The sequence below is a fragment of the Columba livia genome, chromosome 7 (genome assembly GCF_036013475.1).
Source record: "Columba livia isolate bColLiv1 breed racing homer chromosome 7, bColLiv1.pat.W.v2, whole genome shotgun sequence".
Taxonomy (NCBI): domain Eukaryota; kingdom Metazoa; phylum Chordata; class Aves; order Columbiformes; family Columbidae; genus Columba; species Columba livia.
Window position 1 is genome coordinate 13,813,225 of NC_088608.1, and position 22,694 is coordinate 13,835,918.

The window sequence follows — 22,694 nt, forward strand, 5'->3', positions numbered from 1 at the left end:
CTGTTCCCCAAAGAGTTCATAAACTAAGTTCTGCATTTCTTTTGTATCACAGATGATCTCCGAGAACTCGGGTTCTCCCAGGCCTGTAAGGAAATCCCTGTAATTTTTTGAGTAGGACTTTTTTCTGAAATTGTGTATCAGCCAAAAGAAGCAATGCAGTATTGTTACATAGGTGTGTCAGAGCAGAATGCTTCCAGTTCATAGACAGACAGTACCAGGTTACTGCAGTCTCTGTTGGCCAGCTTGGTCATGCCTGGGTACAAGCATGTAGACAATTACATTTGACCTTTCCTATCACCACAGCCGTGAGGAATGCTTAGACAGTAGGCGTGACTATCCTCAAAGTCTTTCTGGCTGACATTTCCAGGGTAAAGCAAACCATATGGCTGCATTGCTTATTGGCATACAGCCACCTTCACTACTCAAACAGCAGAAGAAGGTATAAGAAGTTAGTCTCAAATGGTTAGAAAATAATCCTTTTTGCAGAAAACATCTCCTGGACATTGCAAATGTACCTGCCTTAGATCCTTGTCTATCTTCTGCATCTATCCAAAACAAGTGTAGTAAAGTAGGTGCTAAGCATGATAAACCAGGTATGACCAGTGATCTTGACATTTGAATACTCATTGTAAACACAGAATCACAGAATCACAGAATCGACTGGGTTGGAAAAGACCTCAGAGATCATCGAGTCCAACCCTTGGTCCAACTCTAGTCCATTTACTAGATCATGACACTAAGTGCCATGTCCAATCTCAGTTTAAAAACCTCCAGGGACGGCGAGTCCACTACCTCCCTGGGCAGGCCATTCCAATGCCTGAACACTCTGTAAAGAATTTCTTTCTAATACCCAGCCTAAATTTCCCCTGGCAGAGTTTAAGCCCATGCCCCCTTGTCCTATTGCTAACTGCCTGGGAGAGGAGACCAATCCCCACCTGGCTATAACTTCCCTTCAGGTAGTTATAGAGAGTGATGAGGTCACCTCTAAGCCTCCTCTTCTCTAGACTAAACAACCCCAGCTACCTCAGCCTCTCCCCATAGGTCTTATGTTCAAGTCCCTTTACCAGTTGTGTTGCTCTTCTCTGGACCCGCTCCAGCACTTCAATGTCTTTCCTGAACAGAGGGGCCCAGAATTGAACACAATACTCCAGGTGTGGCCTCACCAATGCAGAGTACAGGGGAAGGATCCCTTCCCTTGTCCTGCTGACCATGCTATTTTTGACACAGGACAGGATACTGTTGGCCTTCTTGGCCACCTGGGCACACTGATGGCTCATGTTGAGCTTCCTGTCAATTAGTACCCCCAGGTCCCTTTCTGTCTGACTGCTCACATCACATACCTCGGAGAAACAAGGGAACAGTTGCAAGTAATAAAGTTCCCAGGTCCCTGTTTGGGGTTTTCATTTGTGTTACAAGCTGACCACAGTCTCTGCACCTCTCCATAGCTGGAGTGGCCATCCCACTTTAAATCAAGGGAAGACCCTGGAGCTGGCCAGCCGTATGTTTATATGGTATCCACACATAAAGAGTTGGGATACTGATTTTCTCTCCATCACATTTTTTCTGTTTGCTCTGCCACAGCAAAAAATGATGATGTGATAGAGAGGCAAGAAGGACACTTTATTAGCTATGATTAATATTATGTTCTCATGATAATGATCATAAAACCTAGCTAATAGTGGAACAGATATGTAAGTAAGTACGTACTGTAAAATACAACAGTGTAAAATATGACAAAGTTTACAACATGGAGTGGATTTCTGCTTTTGTACTTGCACAATATGGCCTCCATATACAGTCAGAGTTTCTTGACTATTCCCTTGAAATCAAGACAGATACAAAATAACAGCCATGTTAATTACTGTTTGTCATATAGGATAAATCTCCACTTGTTGGGAACATCTCTTAGCAGTTACTCTTTTTGAAGTACACCAGAATAGCTTTTTGAAGGAATCTGCTTGGATTCCTTAGAGGAGTAATGTTTTGATAAAAGTTCTGTTTATCAAGTATGAGTTCATCAAGTCACATCAAATGTATCAACTCAGACAGCAAGGGCTATTCTCTGTTTGACCTGGCTTTACTGGTTTTGTTTCTCCAGCTCTCAGCCTTTTAGAGGCTGTTTACGTTAATATTAAAGCCTGTGAACCTGTGGAATAACACCTGTTTAAAAAAAAAGAAATGTACCCCCTGTAATATAAGGTAGCTCTTGAGAATAAGTTTCTGAATTACCTATGTATAGAATCAGAACAGCAAATTTCATTGATTTTATACAGTGCAAGCACTTAAAACTTTTTTTTTTTTTTCTCTATGAAAATGTTAGGATGGGTCTGAACTACAGACTTGGTGGTTATTTCAATTATTCATAGTAGCTGTGTAGCTTTTGTAGGTGATTTTTTCATTTTGCTTGAGGGATAAATTATATTGAAGGAAGTTATGGAGCAGAAAGCAATACAATGTTTTTTTATTACTTATTTACTACACACCCCAGGTTGTATAATGACTTTAAGTAGCATGTATTATGCAGGTGGACCATTGTCTGCTGCAGCAGAAAATCAGGACTTTTTGTTTGCATCTCAAAAGCTCCTACAGTGGCACAGGAGAACAGCTCATACATTTTAAGAAACAGAGACCTGGTCTTTTATTCTAGTCGTCTCCTTTATATTTGTGCTAGTCTTCCCCTTAACATTCTAGTATTTCAGGTTCTTAGATTTCAATAAACTCTGCATGAAAAGAAAATAAAAAACAAAATAAAAACAACAAACAAAACCAAAAACAACCCCCAAAAACCCCTTTTTCTTAGGCCCTAGGTAGAATTTCCAGTCAAACCCAGCACCGAGGGTGCAAGAGTGATGATGCTGTTCAGTGCAGCAGTTTCCACTGATACACAGCTGTCAGTAGTCTCATGACTAATACAGCACCAGTTTTCCTGAAGCTTGCTGGGAATGACGATGTACACCATTCCTTGTTCCATGTTAGCCTGTGACATTTAGCCCATCCCAAACTCAGAAAGGAGGCAAAGACAAGTGTTTGCCTTCTCACTAAGTATCATATGCACAGCCCTTCATCTGCCAGTAGAGCCAATGGAGGAAAGCAGTGTAGATTTTTAACCCATTTACAAACCACAAGTATGGAAAATGTGAGCAAGGAGTTAATGTGACAAAATACCTGGTAAAGTTGAGGTTGGGCCTCAATTAACAAATGTTTCATTTCTGTTTCCCATGTATTTAGAAATTATGGTCACAATCCATTTCATACTATGTCAACAAGTGCTAAATATTCAGATGGTAAAGTTTTCCTTACATGTCAGGTTTCAAATACCTTAGAAATGTGGGAAAGTTAGTGAAACATTTATTTGCCATACACTGATAAATAACATCTACAGCCTTGGGAAGTATAGTACTTTCCAAGCAAGTGGTTTTATCATGGAAACCCTCTCTTCTGCACTGATGTCCATCGTATTTACACAATCAACCTAGTGTATCAACTCTTAGTAACGCTCCCAAAAAGGATGGTCCCATCTTACCTTTTTTTTGCCCTTTCTTTTTACTGATGATAGAAGTTATATGGACACACAAGGGATCTGAGTGCAAAAATGATGAATTTGAAAACCATTTCTATATGTTTGTTGCTATGGTATTTTTTGAACCAAAGTTACCCATGTGGCAGAAGAGAAAGTCGGGATGTGATTGGAAAACTGGGGTCAGATCGCAGAGCAAAAGCATTCTAACGCTTCTGAGCAATACTGCTGACTTCTGTGAAACTAAAGTGCTTGTGGAACATCAGTATAGCATTACGTTTGTATGAAAGTTGTTTTCTAATTATAAAAAAAAAGGATTTAATAAAAATGGACCCAATTTCTATGTTATAATTCCCATCTTTTTTTGTTTAATTAAATTAAATAGACTGCATAGCACACCTGAACATTGAAAAGAGGACCCCTTTGCGAGCTTCCCATTCATTAAATACAACTCACTGTTTTTCCTTTTCACTTGTGCAGACAGTTATTGAATACGCACTAAACATGCTTGTATCCTCATGGCATTGCAGCAGTACTGTATGAAAAAATGTTATTTTGAATGGGGGCTAGCATGGAAGCCTCCCAGAAAGTGCAGTTATTCAGAGATGATCTTGCAGAATCCTTACAAGGAATGAAAGAAATATCTGAATATCAGATTAATAATTGGATTTTTGTAAGCTTGCAATTAATTACTTTCTATTATTGAAAAGTGGTTTGTTCAGTGGTTAAAAAAAAAAAAAGACAAAGGAGTATTCTTTTCTGTGATACATTTTCTCAGTCAAGAAGCTCACTTTAACCTTTCATCTGGGCATGGCGGACTGCATGTGTGCAACAGGGGAAGTTGTGAAGCAACATCAGTATAATTTGAAATTAAGATTACTCAAGAGTGAATGTGCTGAAAGTCAAGGTGTTTCTTGGGTGTATCTAGTAGTGGGTTACATTTTCTATTCCTTTTCAAAAAAACAAGTGTGCATTCCCACACGTATGTTATACACCATAGTAGAAATTCTAATTTTTAGGGTAAAGTTTAGGTTTTGTTGTTGTTGTGATTTTTTTTTTTTTTGTTTGTTTGTTTGGTTGGTTGTTTTTTTTTTAATGGACAGGGTTAAGTTTTGGGGCTCTCCTACAAGAAAATATCCTTTCTTTAGGAAAAATTCAACATGTCTTATCATAACAAATTGTAATGTAAGGATTTGCTTAAATCTTTTCCTTAGTCAGGGCCTGGATCATAAAGCAATAATGGCTTCTTTGTTCAAGATCACAAAGCAGTTATGCTTAAACCTGCAAAATAATACTTAGATGCCTGTTTTCCATTGAGATCAATGTGAATTGGTGACCCACAGGATTGGGCATGTGAATACTCTCAGATTTAGTTAAAATTATCTGAGGTCAGATATTTTGAAGGAGCATTTACAGTTCTTGCTATCTTGCAAATGATGCCATAAGTTAATATGAATTTTGTCTAGGTATCTAAGATGTTGCATTTTAAGATACAGTTCAGAAAAGTCATAAAAATAAGAGAGACTGGAAGTTTCTTGTCTGTGGAAAAGTCAGGGCTACATATTACGAATAACATCTGTTTTAAAGCTTTTGATGAGTAATTAGTTGGTTAATTCATATTTATTTCACTCCTTTATGCTTGTTATACATACATTTTTTAAATGTTTAACAAGCACACGGCCTAGTTTTGTGAGTCATTTTCCACTTAAACATCATTTTTTATGCAGTCACCGAAAATCATGTTACATGTGATTCATGTGATCCAACTATGTGAAATTAGAAATCTTGTATAAGTCAGTTGCCCGGTTCTCTGTCATCAACACAGAGATGATCCTCCATCTCCAGAAAGCAATTCCACCCTGATTTGTCATAAAAGCATGGAACAATCCCTCTTTCCCTCCAATGACTATAGAGGAAAACGAGACATCTGTATTTGGTATGGTTAAATTAAATAAGCTTAATTCTATCTTCTATTCTATTCTTAATTGTATCCATAGAATTACACTTAATTCTACGGATACAATTCCTTCTGGAACTCTTTGAAAGGATCAGGAAATCATGAATAGCAAATTATGTGTTTTAACTGCTTATAAAATCAAGAAGTACATTTTAACTTACAGTGATTTCTACATTTTTTTCACAAACACTTGTTTCCTGTCATGTACCAAGTGTTATGTTCATGTTATACTGAGTTTAGCCCTTTTGTTCCCCCAAAACAATATTAAAGAATGTGCTTTCTTTTTTATTTCTATCATTTGACATACTCTGCGATAAATCCTGAGTTTCTGGGTGTGCAGTAAAACCAGTATTTTTATAAAAAATAATATATAGAGCCCTCCGGGGTAGTGTTGCTAGGCAAACCAACCATAAATGCTGAATTCAATAAATCATATCCCATCACATATAATGTCTCTTACTATTCCTTATCATATACTGCTTTAGCTTAATCCCAAATCCTAGATGATCTTGGCAGCACAAGCTCCATCTGAGTTCAGATATTGATGATATGACTTCTAGAATATGCTCCTTGTATCTCAGGGCTCATAGAGGTACTTTTAATCATTCCTGTTGAAGCTGTTCCAATTAACGTGGAGTAATTCTTTATTCACTGACCTAGAGAAAGAGAGATTGATTGGGCATGGCTATGGTTAGGGCACTTGGGTTAGAGACAGCAATATAGCTGTCCAGGCATATCATCTGCTAACTAGCTAGTATAGAATAGCTCAATACTCTTCCACATATTGGTTGACGTTTGTGTCAAAGAGGAAACCACCTCCTGTTCTTTTTCAGTTTGTGTAGGGCCTAATCTTGCTAGAAATAGCTGGGGGCATCAATCAGGGTCAGGCAGGCTAAGGGATGTCTTGTGTTTGCATAGGACTTGGTGGCAAGTACTCAGCCTTGCGAGGATGTGTATGACTCTGAGCATGTACTAATGCAGACATTTAGTAGCAGTTTCTGGTGTTTTCACCAACAAGATGCAAGGTCTGTATCACACAATTGTAATATGCACATTGGGGCCAAAGAGATAAACTTTCTAGAGTGTTTTGTTGTCTGTGTCTGGCTTCCTTGTTTAACAGGCCTTTCTAGAGGCATAAGTCCAGTAACCAAACAGTGCCTGTTGAGTCCTGCTCCGTGACTGACCAGGGCAGCTGACAACTCACTGCAAAGCTGTTGTGTGGTGTTGTGCCTGGTTGCTGCCTTGCAAACAAGAGGAAGGTAGATCTTGTTCCAGGAAAACAGGGAACAGGAGGCCAACTTCAATGGAAAAATGCAAAATTTAACTGCTGAAAAGTTAAGCAGCTCCTCAGTTATTAGGGGATAAAGTTCAGCAGTTGAAGGTGGACAATTAGGTGTTTCTCACAGGCACCAATTTATGACTAGCTCTGTGAGTCTGAAGAGACCTCAGTAGTGGGAGGACCATGAAGAAAGTACCATCTAAGCTGTGTTTAAAGCAAAGCACTGATAATATGTAGCCAACAGGCACAGGCTGCATCTCTTGTTTGTTTGCAGGTTGCCATACACACATTTATAATTTGGTATAAATAAAATATAACATTGAGTAATGACAGCAGGCAAGGCTACAGCAGTTGTGCTGGCTCAGTTATGAAAATTTCATAGTGCCAATAAAATAATAAGAAAAACATAATTAGGTTAAAGGCTTTCCCATGATAATAATTTTCTAGCTCTTATATAATAGTGTTTTGGGCTGCATCTTCTGAGACTCCTTCTGGAATGCAAACTTACACTGATTATATTTTTTTCAGTTTTCTGTTTTTATTGTGCCTAAATTCATTTTCCTTCACTTTGCTTTATAGTGAGTGAGAAATACGTATTTAGAAATCAGGATATGTATAATAGTTAAAAGAAAAATAGTTAAAAACAAGACCAGAATGAGACAGTAAAAATCCTAAAGACTAAATATGCTCTTTACAAGACGTATTACAGGTGGATATTGCAAACACAGAGGAGCCATACACTACAGTGTTTTTAAGTGACAATCTTAAATGGAAGGTATTTGAGGTCCCACGTCCAATGCTGCTTTTTCCTGTCCTTGTGAAAGTATAAAAATTTATAGGTAAACGAGGCATAAAATGCATATGGATGGGCAGGCTTCACACACAGGACAACGATGTTTTTTCCAAAGGTAAGCTAATACACAATTCCAGTTATAATTTACTGCTGGTGTTAGTTTGTCTTGACTTTTTGTCATAAATATTAGTTGATAATGGAAATACCTTTCTGCTGTTCCTTAATTTGTATTGATACTTTCACAGTAGCATTTTGTATAGCCCTGTTTGTACTATTAGCTTCTTGGTAGAGGTAGAAAGACTCAAATCAATTCTCACCAGGTTTCGTGATCATGACAGGCAGAGACAAACAGTGCTTATTTCTGTGTCAGGTAATTAGAAGTAAGCCTCCAAGGTGAATCACAAGCTGATTAATATAAACTCCATTAAAACCAGAAGCATAGCCTGTAAAATGAGTCACATTGTGTCCATAGGTTCAGCTAGAGCTGTGAAAAAGGCTTTTTCTGCAGAATTCTCCCCCTTTTGTGCACACCCGAATAGTCAAAGCCCACCTGAAAAGAAGAGAATGAAAGTGCTCATGGTGGATTCACAAACCACATTTTGTCATTCTAGACAATATACACTGAAATTTCTCTGTGTTCACTCTAACTTTGTCCACAACCATCCTCAAACTATGTGAAATGGAGAGTTTTCTGGTGCAACACACCAGTCCTTTCTGCTTTTCTCTTTAATAACTTAATTGAAGATATGGTGGGCAACAAACAGTGAGTGATGACAATTGTCTGATGTTACCAATTCTACTACTATTGTGGTGAAATGCAATAGAAATAATGGAAGAAATCTTTGTCTCTCTCTGTATGACCAGGTAAGAGAGTTTGATGCTACTATATGTGCAAGATACACGATGTGAAATAATATATTAAGGGATTTCTTGAAGTTCAGCACTCTGCTTCTCTCTCAATTCTGTGCACAAGGTGGAGACCTGAATGAGAAGGTTGAAAGGAGACAGTTAAAACATAAGTTAAGAAAACTGTCAGCTTTCATTCCTTGTGTTTTCTGAATAAATCTGCAAAAGATAATTAAATAAAAAATAATCACAAAAGTAGATTTGGATCATTTGCCCGTTAGCTTTTAGGGTAAGAAATGCTCTTGAAAATAAATGTGAGATAGATTACTGAAGTTAAAGGAAGCGGTAAAGAAGTAAAGGAGAATCATATCCCTTTCAACCAATACACTGGGGCAATTTAGGGGACTGCTAAGGAAAGCATTAATGCTAGTGTGGTCTGGACTGTGATAAGTTCTCCCCAGGTCCTCACTTCTCTTGACTACCTGAAATTAGCTGGGATTACACACCACTTTTAATGATACCAATTACATTCATTGGCCTCTAAGAAAAACTGAAACTTGTGAATTATAAATGTAGCAATACTTCTGTCAAACAATCTTACCTTCAGATGACAAACTCTGTTTCTGCAGTGTGGCAGATTAGATGTTATTAAGGCTTTGTAGAATAGTTCATGAAGCACATTGATTTTAATAAAATGCATATTGATTACAATAAAATGTCACTCTTTCTCCTCTGAACATAACATCTAGCTGTCATTAAGTAATGTGAAAAATTTGTTAAATCAATATTACGTTCTCCCTTTAATTAAGAAGAGATTGTATTTGACCTTATTTGTGCTGCTTGACTGAAATTCCATTCTGTGTCAGCAGAAGTCTGGTCTCTTTTAAAGAAGAAAAATCCCAATAATATTGTATGCACAAATTCATATTTCATAAGTGGAAAAAGTAGCACATATATCAAGTCAGTTTGGACTTTCATTCATTAGAAAGAAGGGTGTTCTTAAAAGCAATATTTTGAATTTTTCTGGAGCTCCTCAGCAGCTCACCACATCAGGTCTGTGAGAACACAGCAGTCCCATAAAAGACAGAAAATTTCACAGCTGGAGTACAGAATGGTTAAAAATTGAGAGATGTAAGAGAATTTGAAAAGGCTGCAGTTGGACTACCTTGAAATCCTTGCAAGTTTTGAATGGCTAAACTCTAGAAGAAACACAACAATAAAAATGTGTTCTCTAGGATAGCAAAACTGAATGATTAAAAATCTCTAGGCAACAGGATGACATTAAGGAAAAAAATGGGTCTCAAAGGTAGAAGAGTTGTTTATTTACTGAGCAACAAAATTATACAAAAAGTAAAAAAAAAAAACAAAACCAAAACTTGTAAGATAAAGAGACATCAATTTGCATCACTTCAAAATACCCTTAGAGTTATAATTTCACATGTGTACAGGATTTTTAACCCACCATTAATTTTTGAAGACCCTGGTGAGCTGGTTTGATCAGATGGGTGCCTGTAGGAAGAGAAGTACCTGCTTAGTTGGGGTGTCTGATCCACAGGCAGCTTTTATTCACAAATGCTTGTTAGTACCATTTGACCACAGACAGTCCCACAGCAACTCCTCTGTTAACCTGAAAAAGGAATGAGAGCTACAGTAAAGAGTAAAATTATATGCTGGATATTTGGCTCTTATGCCTTGTAAGCAGGATGTCCACTGTCCTTATTGGTAACCTGATGGCTTGTTTGAGAGTTTTAATATTCATATATACAAGTCATGTTTGAGTAGTTATGATTATTAATATATATAATTAGTGGGTTTAGTAGTGGCCCAGCCTTGAAAAATTATATATATATACTAGAAAAACAAAAGTGTTTTTAATGCCTACAGTTTTTACCCAAAGACCTTGAGCAGACAGCTGACACTGTCTTCATCTAACAAAATGCCCACGTTTTATTCTCCTGTATAATCTAATAATTAAACCACACAATTAGACCTATTATAACAGCCTAATTTATAATATTTTCAGCTCAGTCAGAACTCTGCCTGGAATGTATTTACTTTCAAGTTTAAATGAGCAGAAACTGAGTATTTTAACTGAATAACCACATGAAGAAAAACAATTATATCTTCACTTTAGTTAATTTTTCTCTCATAAAGAGGTATTTACTTAATCATGAAGAGTGAAATTAACACAAGGCTGGAAGTTCAAATATAACAAAGTGGCTGAAAACCAGCTTCACGTTTTTCACTGCACTGTTCTAAATGTCATGTACTAGAACACAAAATGCTGGAGAAGGAAACTTCAATGAGGTAGCAAAACATCAGTCACATAGAGGCAAAAACGTCATACGAGTTCTGAAAACTTATAATTAACATAGTTATCCTATTGATTAACATAGAAACTGAGCAGACACTTTCCTGAATTTAGAGTTCGCTGTTTTAATACATATCGCAGTTACAAACCAGCAAAGCTGGAGGCTGTTACTTGCAAGGAAATAAAGTCACTTTGTTTAAGCACTATCATGCTCTGTCCACCTGCACTGGATTCCTTCTTCTGAGCATCTTCTCAGCTTCTATTCAGTCTGCAATGCCCCTCAGTTATGTTGGGGAGCTGCACGCTCAGATGTCTGTACACACTAGTATCATTTATTATTATTGCATTTAATTGTAATAATACGCTTCCTGGAGGAAAGAACAGTTGTCGGGGGAGGAGAATAAAATATATTTTTCCAAACAGGAGGCCTGAGAGAAGGAGGAAGAGAAGTGGAGCAGTAACCAGTGGTCTTGAACACCACCATATTGAAGAGCAGTAGGTGAGTTATGTAACGCACTGAGCAAGAAATGCAAAGCGTGAAACCAAAATGACTCAAAGATAAGTGATGAGATGTATTTAAGATGGTAGGGAAGGAAGATGAATTAGGAGAAAAGTCATGGTTTAACAGGGGTGGGGAAGAAGTGAGAAGCAATGGGAAGTTAATGAACATTCCAGAGTTAAGGAGCAAAGGCACAACAATATAGCTGGCAATGAGTGATTTTTTTTCCTGTTTAGTTTGATTTCAGGGTTAAGTTTTCATGATTTTTTTAATAACCAGTGTTGAGATGTTGTCCAGACTGGTGTAAGCCAGTAATAGTATCTCCATTTGGCACATTGAGGTGGTTTAGGGGGGTAGGACTCCAGTTATTCAGGGTGTAGAAAGGGTGATGTAATAGCAATCAAACTCCTGCAACAACTTCTACTGAGTCTCACAGGTGGGTCCATTCAGCTCCTGTGTGCATCAAAGTGGGAAAGATCTACCTCCCTGCTTCAGTCACAATAACTGCAGGTACTTTTCAGTGTTGACCCTCCACGCCTTGACCATTAAGCAGCACCTGACTGACATTTTTCCACAGCTTCAGGCAAAGCCTGCGTGATAGTCATTGTGTGTATGAATTGGCAAGTGACAGAGAGGGTTTGAAAGCAGTGAGGTGTAGGTCCAACCCTTTGTTGCAGTTTACCTGGGCTGTGAATCTGTGTGTTCTGCCTGAGGGTTCATCCCTCAGCCCAGCTCCACACAGGCAGAGCAGCTCAGATGTGCAGCGGGCTTTGATCTCAACAATATAGGTTTTGGGGCATGCGATTCTGTGCAAATACCAGGGTGAGACAGAGTGAATTGTGAGTGTGGAAGTGGTCCATGAATTTTCAGAACAGGTAGGAGATCCATAAACATGAGACAGAATGCACAATAAACGTGTTTTTTAGATGCAGGGATATTAAGTGGGATATGGCTGTGATCATATGAAATTTAAAACACTAAATGAAGTTCATCCAGGTACATTTTAAAAAATGCAAGGAAAATAGATTGATTGTTTTTTTTTTTTTTTCAGATAGAAGGCATCAAGCTGGCCTGTTTATACCAGCTGCAGGACTGTGCTTGGTCACTCGGCCTAGGAGAATCAATAATTATATGTTCTCTACAAAGGACGTAATGACATCTATTACCTTTGGTAATCCTGAACATCAAGGTTTCCCCTTTCTCAAATAAAAGTACTAGTTGTTTGAATTAAAACCTTGTTATCAGATCTTTCCCTTCCCACTCCCACTAGTGATCAGCATGAAACCTTCGATTTTACTGGGGTTTTGAAGTGGCGCTGTGAAACAGGATGTGAGTATGGTGGGACTATTTACGCGATGTCCAGGTGGTGAGGTAGTTGCAGCAATTCAGCATAAAGGGTTTATATGACAGTGTGAAAGGACTGTGCTTGAAACTGTGCTTGACTGCTATTGCTGTGTTCAGTGGAATATTTGATGGAGTTACCTTTTGTGTTAAAGCTCTAGAAGAATAATTTTTTGAGACTTGAGTGCAGCTGTTGCATGAGTGGCACTGAGAGGAAGTCGGTGTTATCCAGCCTCTCTGTGGTCTACATTTAAATTGTTTTCTCTCTACAGTTCTAGTCTGGGGTGCTGCTTTCATGCATTTTTTCCCCACTTTGAATTCTCAAAAAAGCCTGGTGAGAGATTTGCAGTCCTGGCTTTCACCACAGGAAGCTTAGGTTGAGTTTTAGTGTTGAAACTTCCTGGTCACTTTAAATAGGTTAAGTAGCCTTGAGAGAGGCAATTTGCTTTGAGGACTGGGAAGCAAGTTCTGAGCCAGAAGCAAGGATCATAATAAGGAGGATTGGACAAGATCTTGAAAGAATAAGAGAAAGAAACTGCAACTAAATTTCAGAGGAAGAAAGAGCAAATCTTATTTGGCAAGTAGTACTATGATAAGGATGTGGAGATCAGCAGAGAAGAGGGAAGTCAGGGCCTTCCTCCCAACCTGTAAAGCTGCTGAATTTGCATCACTGGCTCATCATCAGCATCCACACCAGAGACGTGCAGCAGATGGGAACTGAAGGGACTCTGAGTCCCCAGAAACTACCTTGTGTTCCCTTATGGTTTCTTTCATTTTCTTCAGCAAATCACATCACCCCAATTGCCTCAGTTTCCCCCTCTTTAACAGACTTTCTGTTTAGTAATAAGTTAGTTAAATCTGTCAAGTATGTGGAATATACAGCACAATTATCAGGTGGAAGGGAAGAAGATTATTTCCAAAGGTATTTCACGCTTTATGCGAAACAACCCTTAGCATATAATCTTGTTGACTGCTAGACACTGAAACTGTGCAATTTTCTTTTAAACTGTGAGATCTGAGTGGAGCTGCTGAGGACTCAGCATTTTTAGGTTTATTTTAATAATTACTTCTGCTTACTTCTGCTAGCCACTGTTATCTGTGGAAAATCTAGTTGGCTTTCTCCCTGGGTTAGTACAGTCCCCAATAAACAGTTTCATCACCACTGAAAAGTGATATTTTCATGTAATCAAATTAATGTTGCAGATTAAAGATGACAGGTGTGACAGATACTTTAGTTTTTGCATATTTGAAAACTTGAAGTGTTCCTGGATTGTTTGTGAAGCAGAGCAGCATTACAAACAGGAACAAAAGGATTTTAAGAGTGGCCTGTCCTTGGAAGCTTCTAAAATTCCACTTTTGCACAACTACACAGTTCTTGCTTTTATTTAATTAAAAGTATTTTTTATTACATGATGGTATTTATCTGAACACCTCTAGCACTAAAAGAGTACCCAAAAGGCTGTACTAGCCTCTGGCCAGTAAAACAGTTTCAGCCTTGAAAAACCTAGGATACAAGAAGTCAGGAGGGCAATAGAAAAAACAAACAGTGTAAGGCAAAACAAGTCCCTGCAGCTTACTAGCAATGCACAACTTGCAGGAATCTCCCCATTTCAGTGCTGTTGTTATGGCAGTTTCTGAGCACATTGCAAGAGGTGTTTTAGGTTGGCATTTAGAAGGAGAGTTTCAGAGCTGGGGCAAGATATTTTCTCTGTGATATCTGTGAGAAAAGTGATAGAGAATCACAGCAGTTGTCCTGCCCTCTCTTTCTCACCGTGGTGCTCTTGTTATTGCCAGATGCAGCACTGGAGAATTTACAGCTGCCTGACCATGCTGAGCCTTTTACCTCATCAGGGACGGAGATGGGCCATACAGTAATGCGTATTGATCCATGTCCCAAAATGTGGTTTATGTCTTACATTTCTGTGCTGAACTATAGTAAGGGGAAAGCAGACCATTACAACCCAGTCTCCCATGTGCAGATACAGCTGCTAAATGAGTGATGACAAGCCTTTAAGGCTGAATGGATGTAGGCGTATACAGGATGATGGTTCAGATGTAGTAACTGTCCATAGCTGAGTGGATGTGCACACTTAAGCCTGCCACAAATCTAAGGTAAAATGTGTTAGCTTGAAAATCAATAAAAGATCTTAAGAACACTCATTTGATCATTTGCAATGGCTTAGCTGACCTGGGGTACATTGCTAAGTGGCAGGATCTTGTGAATAGACCTAAACCCTTCATGCTTGAGGCAGTGGTGAACTGTCAAAGAGACATTCCCCTGGCCTGAGAAGTGCAAAGGCAGGCAACAGTGCAAAGGAAGCATTGCTTCTTGGCTCAGCTGCACGTGATCCTGAAGAGCACTGGGAAGAGGAGAGCTGTTTCTTGAAAAGACCAAGAAGGCAGTCTCTGGGGATTTACCTAAGGTTTGTTTTCTTTTCCTCAGAAAACAAGTCTACTCTCCTCCTGCAATTGAACAGGAAAAGCTTTTTGCACTCAGCTGGTGGGAAAGTGTAAAAATAGAGGATTCAAAATGTCCATATAGGCTTCTTGCTCTTCTAAAAATCACTTAATTATAATATTTTCTTCCAACTACTAAATGCTCGTGATTGTCACTGCTGTTGTTCCTTCCCCTGACAAGAGAGCACACAGATGACCAAACTCTGGCTATGCAGAGAGGGAAGTGGTTAGTGAATTGACCCAAGGACTGTTCCACATGTGCAAGAACTGAGGATTTCATCTTCTCACCACAGTAAAATGACAAAGGGAAGGGGAGCCCTTCTCCTGCTGTGGGGATCAACAGAGCTCAGAGAAGGGTTAGCAACACAGGGCAGTCAGTCCTCCTGCTGTGTCTGTATATTCAAGAATGGCCTGTCACTGTTCTGTTGCGCAGAAGCAGTGGCAACATCAGCACCATTGCTTTGTCTAGTCTAACAAATCCAACCAAGTAGCAGGATTTCTTGGTAAGGGCACCATCACAGAGTCCACAGCTGAATAATTTCTGGAACAAAGTTGATTTAAAGGGTATCAGCTCAGATTTTCAAGCAGAGTTTAACATTTACCTAGTATCCGAGTGCCCACAGACACACTGGAGTGTATGTGTCAGCACTACAGGTGTTCCCCAGCACTGCAATCACTAAGTTATTCTGAAGATTGATTTCATAGATCATGTGATGGTATTTTTTCCCCTTTAGCTTACAAAATATGCAAATTCTCTGTGACTTTTGCATCCCCTCCCCAAGAGGATACCATCTAGAGTAGTTCTGCTGTATGACAATGATTGGGGTTTTTAATTTTGTTCATCACTTAGGCTATGGGAAATATCCAAACACATCCAAATTGCACGTGGAGGGTTTCTTTTGCTTCCTCTCCCTGCCTGTAACTTCAGCTGTATCGGAAGTTAGTAATTCTCTTAATGCTGGAAAGTATAAGGTATATTTTATGAGATATCTTATGGAACTGATAGGGAAAAATAAATAATAGAAATATTAATTTAAAAAAAGTGTTATGCAAGCTGAAAGTGTTGCAAGGATAAACAAATCAGTAAAAGGTGCAGTTTGCTTATAATACAGTAATTTTATGAGCAATAATTTTTCAGATGAGCTGAAGCTATCATCATTATCAACTAATAGCTTTAAGAATGACTTATCTAACTTGTTACTGCCTATGGTATTTCTGGAGTGTGAAAAATTTTAAATTGTCTGTAAGAAAGTGATGCTGCCAAAATGACATTAGAATAAACGAACCACAGCTTTTTAAATGTTACTCTTTCAAAAGAAAAACAAACATCCTTCACAAAACGCATAAGGGAGTATGTACTCTATTGCCTCTGGAGTATCTGTGCTGTTCTTAGTGACTTGCATCAAATCTTGAACAGAAGAGCAGTATTAATGCTGGAACAGATTCTCTTTTCTTGCACCAAAGAACCAGCAGTAATATCAAAGGATTTGTGACCCTGGGCCTAGCTGACCTCCACTGCAAAGGGGTTATGGGAAAGAACAACAATATTCAAAGAGATGTGAAAATAACAGAATTTACTGCATTGTTTAATGAAATTGAGCCAAAAGATGTAATTTAACCTTGTATAATAATTTGTATTTAATTTTGGAGAAAGAAAACCATTTTGTTGTGCTTTTTATTTTTTTTAAATTTTGGAGCAGCTGCTAAGTAGCAAATTTAAAGAAAATCAACAAAGAATGTTGAACAGCCATTTAAGAAGAGTTAACCTTTGAAAAGCAAAATTAGATATAAAGCCAAATCTGGATGGTTTACAGTGAAAAGTTGATGTATTTAATTTTTAAAATGTTGCCACTAATTACCTGGATCTTCCTCAAAGCCACTCCTACATCCAGTGAAATGGACTCCTGGGGCCACACCTTTTCCTTCAATGCAAATCTACTTGGTGAATTTGCTATTTGCTGAGGAAATCAAACAAACAGAAAAAAGCAAATCTCTTCCTTTTGATCACCTCTCATTCCCCTTAGCTAGGGCATAGATGGTAGCAATTAATTTTGACAGCAAAATAAATCAGTCACTGTGGGTCTGTTGGCATTCATGGTCATCTGGCAAAATTTCTAAAGGACTGGTACTTCAGCTGGAGATTTCTCAATCCGCTCAGTGTTCTCCCTCCACCACTGGACAGATGTCCAACAAACCTGAAAGAAGAGGTGGCAAAAGTCAGCTACACCAAGCAATGTGAGGCTCTGCCCCTGTCTCTGGGATCAGGCTGTGAGGCTGCTTCATAGAAGCAGCGAAGCAACTTCTGAAAAGAGCAGTGCATGTGGGTGAAGTTTACCTGTACCTGAGTGAGATCTAATTCAGTTTACAGCTAAATAACAAGTACAGCGCTCTGCACCTGTGGAAGGCAATGAAAATCCATTCAGTACAGGTTCAGTGAGATTTTTTTGTTTTAATTACAAGTTTTGCAGAATGAAACAAAAAGGAAAAGGTAATCAAGAAGGGTGCAGTATATAAACTGGGAAGCTGTAAGTAATTCTGTAAAAAACTAGGTGGCTCATTGAATCATGTAAACTGTATAAAGAATGGTATTTTTCTCTTTAATAGTTGAATAAGGACAAAATGTTTCATTTTGCATGTGTTGGAAAAGATTATTTAATCTTTTGTTTTTCAGTTTTGTTAACTCTAAATATATAAATAAGCATTTAGCAGAGGATTCTCCTATATGTTCTCTTTCACCTTTTTAAAGGTTTTAAAAGCCCATATTGTAAAATATAGTTGTAATCAATTATTATGCATATTTAGAAAATATAAATGATAATTTAAAATTATATATTCTTGAATCACAGTTGAAATCAATATATCAAATGATACAGAACAATTTTTTAGCTTTATTTAGCAGGAACTTTTGAATTAGAACAAATCATATTTGAAATGTCAAAACTGTGTGTGTGCTGAAAGGTCTTCATTTCCACTAACCTTGTGTTTTTATAACTCAAAATCTAGTGTCCTTGCCTTGCTTTTCCTATATCTTAGTTCTGATCAATGTGTATGATCTCAAATATACTGTTATTCCTGCAAAGAGATAGAGGTTTGAGCATAAAATACATGGATAATTTCCAGACAGAGGAGAATGCTAATTAATTACTTCAATCATGGCTGCAGTCTTTTTTGAGAAAGTGTCATTTGAAACCCTGAATATGATTCAGAGAGTCTCAGTAGAAAATGAAACAATTTTTTTTCACAGCCGAGGTGAAAAGCTGAGCGTATCCACAAGGGCACAGATGGGCTGAGTGTGGGTGTGCCCTGGTGTTTTGCAGCAGGGCTGGGAATAATGCCTGCAAGGAACTTTTGGCTGTATGTGCCAGCTCCCCAGCATTTTTTCAGAGAAGAGAGGACAGTAGTCACTGGTACAGCCAGAAACAGTCCCACAGTCACAAACAATAATAACAACCAAACTTCTCACTGGATTGCTTGCCACTCTTTGTCAGGCAGGGTACTTTGATTGCACTTTATAAATATAAAGAATCCTTTGCACTGAGCAGGAGTATCATGGCAGATGTTTTGTGTCATTAAAAGAAAAACAGAAAGAAAGTAGTTTGCCCTCGGTGCTTCCTTCCTCCTCTCCTTGCTGCTGCAAACTCAAAAATGGAGAGTGCATGAGGGAGTGTAACCATCACAATTCATTCCACCACACTGAAGGGCTTCACCTCATGGCTGTGACTGCAAGACAAGCTGGATTCCAGGTTTTTAATCCAGGATGATTGATTCCTTTCTTGTCGATCTTTTAAAACTCTGAAAACCAAGTGATTTGTTCTCACTTGTGAATGAGAATACAAGCCTCTTCTGCAGTACTGCTCATCGATTGATCTCCAAGTGCTTTGTAAAGGAGGTGAACATTAGCTCTTTTCGACAGATGGGGAAGGAGGGATGGTTTTCCCAGAGGCACTTGTCAGACTGGTGCTAAGACAGGGAGCTGAAATCCCTGCCAGCCTATGTCCCCATCACCCAGTACCGGGTGCCCTGTTACTTTTGTTTGCTAAAAACTATCTCCTAAAAATGGAGGCCACATATTTCTGGGCATCATCTCCTAGTTCACATGCCTACCTCTGGATTCATTGGCTGGCCCTAATTTCCACGGATATAAGTGCCCATGAAATTTCTGATTCAGCATTTCTTATCCCAGAAGTTCCAAGATGGACTGCACAACTGTTTCCCAAATCTGTTATGTTTTGAAACAAAAATGTCAGCCTTAAGGAAGTGGTGTTTCACAGGTGCACTAATTTCTCAGTGCATTTCTGACCCCTATTTAGTTAGGAAAGCATAGTGAAGGGTTTTGCTGTGAACTTACATTTCAAACTTAAGAAATGTTTGTTGCAAATAAGATTAATTACTGTGCCTAAACATGCTAAATAATTAAAAAAAAGACATTGCATATGGACAAATTAACTTTAAGATAAATTAACTAGTTTATAGCAATGTAATAACTCAGCACTAATGTGCTCAGAGTGTAATGCTGCCAGGCAAGGCATCATAGAAAGGGGCATAGTTCTTCAGTTGGACTGAAAATTCATTCTCTACAATTCAGAGATAGTTCAGAGCTCCTTTAAAGGATTGTTCTGTTAAAGACATAAGAAAATTGCTATTTCTACATGCAATTTGTTTACGAAATACAATAGCTGGGAGCATCTTGGAGGAAAAATATATAGGCAAATAGTTTAGGACGCTGGAAATGATTCACATAAATGCCTTTTTTTCTATTCAGTTTAATTAACTTCAGAGTAGATGAATTCTTATTGGTGTAGTAGAAAGAAAATGAAACCAGTGACAAGATAAAATCTGCTGCATGCAGTTTCTTGGTATATTCCAATTTTGGATGTTGCAAAAGCAGAAAATTTTTGCTCATTAAATTTTAAAAGCTTTCTGACTTCCTGGAATTATAGCAGGGAGTTGTAAATGGTTTATGAAATGAAGTGTCCTTCCCTACACAAACAACATACTGTGAGAGAGCTTTGGTATTATTATTGTTATGCATTATTTGCAGTAATAGTTAATCAGTCAGCTATTAAAATAAATAAATAGAAATACCCACCAGGACCAAAAAGTTCAGTGAAAATAAGAAAGGATGGAGATATTTTAAATTACTTAGCTTGTGAAGAAAATCTGAGGCAATTTTTTTTACTTAAGCAAAACATTTTCAGTGGTTTTGCCTCTTGCTTCCATACCCTGTTTCCTATGGACAGAAATACTTTCTGGATAAAAGGACTCTTTTTACCAGATCAAAGCCCTCTTTTTATATATTCCTGTGTTCAGCAGAAGTAAAGAGTTTTACAAAGACATTCTAAGGTGAATCCAAACAACTTCACCTAGACACACTTCTCTAAAATCTGTGACCAGATGTACTCTGACTGTACTCATTATAGATGGATGTAAAGTATGAAGTCTGATTTATGGTTCCCAGCTGACCCTCTCTGGTAAGGTCTTCCTCCAACTTGTTATTAAAAACTTACAATAACAACATTTTAATAGCCTTTAAAGAGCTAACCTCAAGTACTGATGTCCTGGCCATTTCCTTAGAGGAAAACTACTCATTATAAAATTTGCAATAATATGGTGAAGAAATACAGCAGCATTATTAAAATCCAGATTACTACCTCAGAGACTTCTCCAGGGCCTCAGGCTGCTATTTAAACTAATTTTCATGTAAACAGCACCATGAAGATACAATGCTACATGTGGAAAAAAACATTTCTGAAGAGTGGAAGCTACTACCCAAGTATCACTCCTTATTCAGTTTTCACTGCTTGACTATTCCTTTTGTTTAAAATTACTTGGAAAGGCTGAAGGTTCTTTTGTCTTGCTTCTGTTCTATTCTAGTCTAGCCTAGGCTAGTCTGGTCTAGTCTATTCCAGTAATTAATCTGAATGTCAGTGATACATTAAGCAACATGTCTAAAGTATCATACGCTTGTTCTCTAATCCTCTCTCCATTGGGAAAAGTGTATTCAATAGTGTTTTGTTCTGTACTTTTTCAAAGGCAATTCACACATACTGAAATAACTTCATGTTAGTGAAGGGCAAAGTCAAAAAATGCTCTTAAACATGGAAGTTTTTCTCTCCATCTCTGACTTGTCACCATCCTCAGTGTTCAGCATGCTTGGAATAGACACAGATGGACTAAGGTCATTGCACTTGGTGGAAAAAAGAGTGGTGTGGGGTTTTTTCGTTTGTGTGTGGGTTTCTTTGTGTGGTGTGGTGGTTTTTTTTTTTTTTTTCCTTTTTTTAAGTATATTTTTCTAGGAAACGGAAGAGAGACATTGATTTGGGACATTCTGCATAGTGGGCTTTAGTTTCTATAAGTCATGAGGTTGACAACCCTGAAAAAATTCAGCAGATTCACTGCTGGGGAGCTGAGAGATGATCTGCACAAAACCAGGAAAACTTCCTAAAAAAGCAGAACAGAACATGACTCCCAAAGAAGCCAGCTGGGAACTTCAGTTTTGAAACAGAGCTGAGCTTGTGTTTTGTCACAAATTTGTCAAAATCAAAATGGTTCCACAAAAACATGGTGTCACCTTTAGAGCTGTTACCTGGCTCAGGGAATCAAGTTAGAACCCATGCAGCAGTAGTAAGCACACACTGAAATAAAAAATGCCCTCTGGTTTCCTCTAAGGTCTGTGTGAGTCCAGTGGCTCATCCTTAGGCTAGTCCTGAATCTGTACCTGCAGATGAATAAGTCTGAAGGGTTGGCAAAATTAACCTGTGATCAAACACACACCAGCTGTGTGGTTTTCAGCCCCTGACCTCACCTCTGCCTGTGCAGGTGCTAATGATCAGCCAGATTTTGCTGGACTGCTGTGAAACCTTACTAAAAGTTTCCTGAGATCTGTGCATGTCTGTGAAGGATAAAATGTTCACATTATTAGAGTCTTTATTGTGCCTATAGGCCACAGAGAATGGTTTATGGTGAGAGGAGATCAAGGATTTGAGTAACTTAGCCAAGTTTCATACAAATACTAAAACCTTTCACAGATGAGTACAGACATTTTAGGATCTGATACGCTGTGCAAAGACAGGCTTCACGATTCTTGGCTTGTGCAACTTAGAAATATTGTGTAATGGTTCAGATGCCATTGGATTCATATGCACAAGTCAGTTGATCTATAAAACATACGGCATTTTGAAATATTGATCTCTTCTGTGCCAGTGAGCAAGAGATATTAGTGTAGCATGGGATTCCATTTGTAACAGTGGGATTAAAGGCAGGGAAGTGGAAAATTGGAATAGACCTGAATTCATGTGAAGTGGAAAGTACAGCTGGCAGTATTACTAAAGCAGGAGAATAACAAATAAGAGCATATATTTTTTAAAATAATTTTTAAAAAATCGCATGTAAGTTACTGAGGTAACAGAGTAAATGGTATCCAGGTGAACATTTTATATTAGGCTACTATTAATTTTATTGCTAATGTAAAGTCACAATATGGTGACACACAACAGAATGGGACAAAATAAAGAGTAATACCAAACAGAAAATGATCAAGCTTTTTCTCTACAAAGCAAACAGTGATCTGTCATGAAAAGTACCACTTGATCTGAATCTTTGCTCAGTCCCATGAAATATATCTTTTTGAATGAAAATAAACCAAAACTGGACCTCCAAGTTTGAAGGTTGATGCATGGATCCTGATGGATCCA

General features: G+C 38.1%; 1 long non-coding RNA gene across 2 annotated transcripts in view; it reads left to right on the forward strand.

Annotated features, from left to right (window-relative positions):
• LOC110366125 (uncharacterized) overlaps nucleotides 1–12,455 on the forward strand; it is a 31,084-nt gene extending 18,629 nt beyond the window's left edge. For both annotated transcript variants that reach the window (XR_010473906.1, XR_010473907.1), the window contains 2 exons: nucleotides 11,127–11,202; nucleotides 12,254–12,455. This is a non-coding gene — a long non-coding RNA (uncharacterized LOC110366125). The remainder of the gene's footprint in view (nucleotides 1–11,126; nucleotides 11,203–12,253) is intronic.
• Nucleotides 12,456–22,694: the final 10,239 nt, after the last annotated feature.